The sequence below is a fragment of the Pollicipes pollicipes genome, unplaced genomic scaffold (assembly GCF_011947565.3).
Source record: "Pollicipes pollicipes isolate AB1234 unplaced genomic scaffold, Ppol_2.1 Scaffold_1600;HRSCAF=1878_pilon_pilon_pilon, whole genome shotgun sequence".
NCBI classification, from domain to species: domain Eukaryota; kingdom Metazoa; phylum Arthropoda; class Thecostraca; order Pollicipedomorpha; family Pollicipedidae; genus Pollicipes; species Pollicipes pollicipes.
In genome coordinates this window covers 20,081,740-20,088,410 of record NW_023595962.1, presented here as the reverse complement: position 1 = coordinate 20,088,410, position 6,671 = coordinate 20,081,740, and positions in this window count along the sequence as shown.

Here is a 6,671-nt window from a genome sequence, read left to right as displayed (position 1 = left end):
GCGATGCTACTGTCTAACGCTGCTGTCCGCTGTTACACGCGTAACACATCCGTGGCCTTCACCCAGCCGGCTCTAATGCCACTGTTTATTGTCGCATGGACAGGGATGGGGAGGGCGTGCAGCGTGACAGCAGACGCCATCAATCACGGAACTGCCGCAGCGCGCAGAAGGCATCGTTCTTCATTGTTCTCGTCTGACGCTGATGCTTCTCGTCCGTCACGGTCCGACCGCTCTCAACGACAGCTGGGCTGATTCGAGCCAAGTGTGATGCGGGCCCAGGGACACACTTAAACCACGCTAAGGTTGACGCGTTTTCAAGCGTAGTTTGTACTGACTGGACCTCAGAGCGATTGTGCTGAGCCCAGAGTAGCGTAGGCTGCTGGCGACAACTGCAGCTGCAACAGACCTCCCTTCCGAGCGCTGACATCCATGCCTGTTTTGGTGAGCTGTTCAGGTGCGTTTCTGACGACCAAACGCAGGCGATGAGCTCAAGTCAGATCCCGGCGAAGGCCCGCACCAGTTGGTGGCGCCCACCATTGCCACGGACCGCTAGATCGCTCCTGTCGGTTGCCATGACGATCGTACGTAGGGGGCGTAGGGCCGAGTTGGCTGTTGCCTGCGGCTACCACGCGGGTGCTCGGATTCGAGCCCGGTGCACATGTTCTCTGAGCGCCGGGTATGGTACCAACTCCACCTGTTTGTTGATTTCGAAGAAGCTTTTTCCTTACTTCAGACCGTAGTTCCAAGCTTTAAAAATTTAAAAGCGCCTCTAAACTGAAACGCTTGCCAGATTGAGCACTCCCTGGCCTTGCTTAACACGCCCCGGGTGGCCGGCTAGATATCCCTCGCCGGGAGGGGTGGGGGGGGGGGGAGGGAATTTAACCCCGCTGAGATCTCGGGATCTAAGAAAGCTAAAGACGCCAAAATTTAACAGGGTTGTGTTGACCTGTACGTAAACTTACTTAGGTTAAAGTTGCAGGCTCCTAGGTCATGACCTTCGGGTCAAAAAAGTCAAACAAGTTCAAGATTCCAGGTAAGCCTCCAAAGTGCTCCCTATAACCTAGATAACCGTTTCTAAGCAAAAGCCACATTTTCATTCAAGGTCAGTGACCTCGTTTGACCTTTTGAAGGGGATGCAAAATCAACTGCAAGATTGCTTTGGGTTTTGCATTGGACTAAGCGAAAAAGACAACGGTAGGCAGTATATTCCTAAAAAATAAATGTTTGACCTGGGTTTATTTTAGTTCAATGACGTATTCTGACCTCCAAATGTCCACGGAAGATGTATAATGCGGTTCCCGCTATCAATAAACTCGAAATGAGCACCAGAAACTGTTCCATTACAGCAACCCCTAGAGTAAACAAAACAGCTTGGTTTTGACCTTGGTGTGACTCTCATACCTGACCTCAGGTCAATGTAATTTGCTCATTCAACTGTTGTGTTGCCTGAGAAGCATCTCAGCGATGTATGGCTTCGTCTAACATTATGCTGTTGGATCAAATTGAAGGATTCCCTAGAAATTGCCCTCGCTGAAACCATGGCCTGGATTTGACCTGCCATAGGTCAGCGGACCTTGGAAGCTACATCTAAGTTTTTGACGCCAAGCGATCCGCCATTCAATTGTGTACAGCTATGCAAAATTTGGCGCGGCTACGCCACGCCGTTCCGAAAACCATTCTGGAAAAAACCTTTGGGGGGCAGTTTTGGACTCTTCTCACCCAGAGCGCATGTTAATGACGCTGATCTGGCATTCGCAAGGCTTACCATCAACGCTTCTGATTTCCGTATTAAACATACTGATGCCGAGGTGGATAAGCGACGAGCGCCTTTTGAAAGACCGAGAGAAAGTTTCCATCCGCATATCTGAATGGCCGAGCCCTATACTGTTGTGATTCCTATTTCTGACCACGTCTAAATTATACATTGCATGTTTTCGCTATCTTCATTAAAACACAAACCCGCATATGTTATTGTGAGTGCCACATATAAAATCAAATAGGGCATGATTACACAATGGGAAAGTTTACATAGGTCGTATGCTGTTCATCAATTGAAAACAACGGTATTCCCCGGTGCGTCTTGTCAATGCTATTAGCTCTCTCTCTGATTGGTCCTTCTCATTGGCGCTCACTGAAGGGGGGTCGAGGCGGCCCTTCCCCCTACCAGCCGTTTCAAATAATAGCGAAGGCTCACAGCAAAATCAGTTAGATCGGTTCTAAGGTTGATCCCTTGTTGTTAAGGCACGTTATGCTGCCGAGTCATTAAACTCGGCCGCCCGCTCTAATTACGCCAGCTCCATGGTCAAATATTTACCTGGTCGACTGTAAATATATGCAGGTGCTACGTCATAAAACATGAGCGTGCAGCCACGACCCTTTTGATCAAGATGTGGTGACAGCTTGTGTAAACGCATGGCAGAAGTCCTTTTTGAGCATCTGTACCGGCCTTAGCTTCGGGATCCAGCGTTTGAGGGTCTTGCGTATCGATGCTGAGCGGTATTGTTTGGATCCAGAGCGCCTGGTCGATCAGCACGGCATCTGCATCGGCTTTAGCAGCGGGGGGATCCGGCGTTGAGGGTCTTCGTCTCGATGCTGAGCGGTATTGTTTGGATCCAGAGCGCCTGGAGCGTCAGCACACCCGGGGGAACCTTTTGCTCGGAATGTAAATGGGTCTTTTGATGCGTTTTGAAATGCGTTTGAATAGGATTGTAATGTTGGCAAGTTGTTTATAACAGGTGTGGCCGCCGTTGTAGGGCGACATCGCTTCAGTGGTGGATGGCGCACGACATAAAGGGCGCTGTTCGTGGTGCGAGATGGTGGCGAGAGATGGCGCTCGTGATGGCGTTCCTGGTGCCGCGGGGCGTTGAAGTGAAGGTGAGCGGCTCTTGTGGCGCCTTTCAGAATGTGTTTAGACCACGATGTGCCAACGATGCGTCCGTAAAGAGTGGGTAACTGTATTGACTTAAAATGTAATTTTATTATTTTCTCAGGTCATTATATGCTGGCCACCATTTCATGTCATATGTATGCTCAGGTTATTACTATTGTTTCACTTTCATTTCAGGTTTTACGTACAGTAAAGCAGCAATATCAAAATGGCGGTTTCGAAGCGGTTAAAATGAGCTGTAGTCATACAATGGCTGTTACAATAAGAGTGGCTTCTGTAAACGGAACGAAGGCAGTATGCATATGGATGCATATTTACCATTTATCGCCGTTTGCGTTTCCGATGATGATCATGTTAGCTAGTTGAATAAGCCGTTTTCGTGAAAATAAAGTCGTATTTAGTATCTGGCTGCGTTTTAAATGTCCGCAGTTTTCGACACACTGGTGAGACGATCAACAACTATGCCTCATGTGTTATGGTCCAGCAGGGGCAGTAGAAGTGTCGCCATTAGTAGAAGTGAAGAAGGGGTAGTAGAAGTGAAGAAATTAGTAGAAGTAGAAGTTTGTTCACCGCCTACCGAATTTCTAGAGGCAAAGCTGCCGGTATACACCACGCACGGCCGGCTGCCGGAGAGCGACAAGGGCGCTGCGTGGCAGCACAGGGACACATAAGTCAATTTGTTGAACGTGGCACCGTGCAACGTGAGGAAAGTCGCTCTTTTCTGGTGAGAATAAAGCGTCAGCTGTTAACGCCACTGTTTGCATCTCACTTGAGTATACTGGCCTTGACCGGAACAAGCTCCCATTCAAGCACGCCAGCCGGCACCCTTCGCTGCTGCAGCATTAAGAGAGTCGCGAAGCGCTACATGCGCGTTGGCGGCGCACATGCTGAACACGTTGTTGAAGAGTCATGAAGCTACTTGTCTGCTCTCGTATGAGGTGCGGGTATGACTATAGACTGTAACCTAATATGACTCGTGTATGGGATATGACACTTAATGTCTGTACCAGTCTCCACTGAGTCTGCTCAGCAAGTAAACACATGAGGACGGTTACACATTACGACGGTCAACAAAAAACAAGGCAACGTCAGAAACAGGTGGATTGCTGTATGTTCTGACGTGGTTGCCACTATTTACTATTAAATCATGTGATTTGAACGTGCCCATTCAGATAATACTGACGTTTGTCTGTGCCTTCTGCGACGTTAAGCGCACGGGCGTGTGGAGTACCACGACTTTATTCGAGTCCTGCCAGCATCGGTGGCCGCGCCGACCAGCATGTTGCAGAGCGGGACCAAGCATGAGGGGAGGGCGGGGAGGGGGCGGGGAAGGCGGCAGACAGGTTACCAGGGATGCCGCTGCTCAAGGACGAGGACATTCTATGAGTGGCATCGGAGGCAGGCATCGCTTCTACGAATACACGCAGCGGCGCTGGGGTGTATATTGTACGCTGGGCGACGACTATCGAACCTTATATACAGTATCTTGTGACAAGCAGAGTAAGTGTCATTGCATAAGCAGGCACTCGGTAGATATCGCGCACGATGGCTGAAGAGGTCGGTAAACACGCCACAGGAGCAGCATGCTATTATTCTATTCGTTGTACTTGTCTCTCGGAATGTTCGTTCCAGATTCAGCCTTTAGAAGTGTCACCGAGCAGTGAGGGAAACAGATTACGGCTGCTTTGGATTACGGTGAGTAATTGGTATATACTGCACAAAGAAATAAATGTTTCCTCACGATTACCTCACGACCTCACTTGTGTGTTCTTGTGGTTATGTGAACTAATGATTCTAGTTTAACTTCCGCCCTGTCGGGAGATGGGCGGAGGGGGAGTTGACTTTTCCCGACGGTTTTTCGAGGACAGGTCAGAAACGAAGGCTCGCGGTATCACGAAGTTTTCAGTACCTGGTCACCTATGAACTTGAAATTCCTTCCAATCCCCATTCCTAACAATTTATTTTGATCTACCCAAACCAGTGACCTAGTTCAGGTCAAAGAGGTCAACTTCTTAACAGCTTTGACCACAGTTCGCATTTTTGTGGATCATTTGTTGTTGTTTAAACTTGCTGTCGTAATAGAAAATGATAGCAACTACTGTTTTGTTTCTAGTTTTTCGGAAAATGCGAGATCAGTAACCGAAAACGTAAAGTCAACATATGATAATGAAAGTAATAATGTAAAGTCAATTTTGCTACTTTTCATCAATAATGCAAATTCGTAGTCTTTTGTGTGGTTTTGGTGTTTGATTAAGATTAAAAGAGTAGCAACTAATATGAACAACCGTCATATGACCACAGAGCACATGCTCTTGGGCCAGTCATGACCCATCTCTATGGGTGCCTTTTGCAAAACACATGCCGGGTTCAAAGTAGGCGGTTTGTTGGGTAATTTTGGACGCAGATTAGGACACTCAATGAAGACATGTTGCCACATATTCCTTTTTCCTACCGTTATCCAAAAAGGTAGCCAGGAGTGCCCCTCCCTCTAACCCAGCGACGCAATGAACCGTGAGTTAACGTCGTTCTCACGGTGTTAACGTACTCATATACGCGTAGGTACGCGTGCGGTGTTAACGTACGCATTGCAATGCATAATTATGTCACAAAAGATCATGTGAGTACATGCAAAGGTATGTCAGGTCATCCAAAGGTCAATGACCTATGTTCCTCTAGCGGAGAGGCCAGATGAACGGGACGCGGGACGCGTGCAACCACCTCCTTACGGTGTTGGTGAAGCCGATGATGTCTAATTTCGTGTACCAGCGCACCTGTTCTCAGTTTATTACAAATGCATTGCCAAGCGTCAAAGGGACTATGTATAATGTAGACAAAGCCATGTGACCTTGATTACCTGTAAGTGTACAATACACTATTTCTGACAACAGAAAGACATTGTATCTTTGCAGAAGGGAAAACATTGCATTTTTCGTGACGTCTGGTGGCCTTACAATTGACCTAAGGTCGTACACGTGGTATGCATTATTCATGATTTGACGAGACCTCCAAAACGGTATCTTTGCTTTTCGTATACGGTGTCTAGAAATTGGAGATCTGGGTGAGAGCCAAATTGCTCCCCAGCCATAAACGGGGTGAGTAGGGGGGAGGGTAGGGGAATCCATAAATAAACTTGGTCAAAAGCGCATCGTGAAGAAAAGTATCGTCTTTGTAGACTACACCTGATCTGACTCGATCCACGTGGGAGAACAACCATTGTCGGAATGGTCTCTCAGAACCTTAAAGGAAATGTTTCACTTTCGAAGACATTGAAGCGGGTATCCGATATGATTAAGCATGGGGGCTTGTACCTATTGGTTATTGAGGGCCAACTGACGCCTTTAATCTGGAAATCGTGCACTCGAACGCCAGACATGAAGCCCTCGACACGCATATTTTTGTCGCCCTCGATCGCCGCATAACTTATGGAATGGCGTTATTATGACGTCATGAATGCCGGAGTGACTTTGAAATACTCTCCCCGAAATACTCTCCTCCATTTTCGCGGGCGAGGAGCTCACAAACTAGAAGGTCTTGGGTCTTAAGGACAAGGTTGTGAGCAGCACCGAAAGGTATTCAGGCTGGCTATTTCAGTTCAAAACCCCATACAGATGTGGAACACCACTTTCAACTCTTATGTCCGTGCTCTCCAGATCCGTCTTGGCGTATCAACATAGGTTTTAACTGCGTCTATCGGATCAAAGTTTTTAACCTTTCATGACCTTTAGCGACCTAACGTTTGACCTACGATCAAAATATTAGCATGTATTTTGCATGATTTGACGGG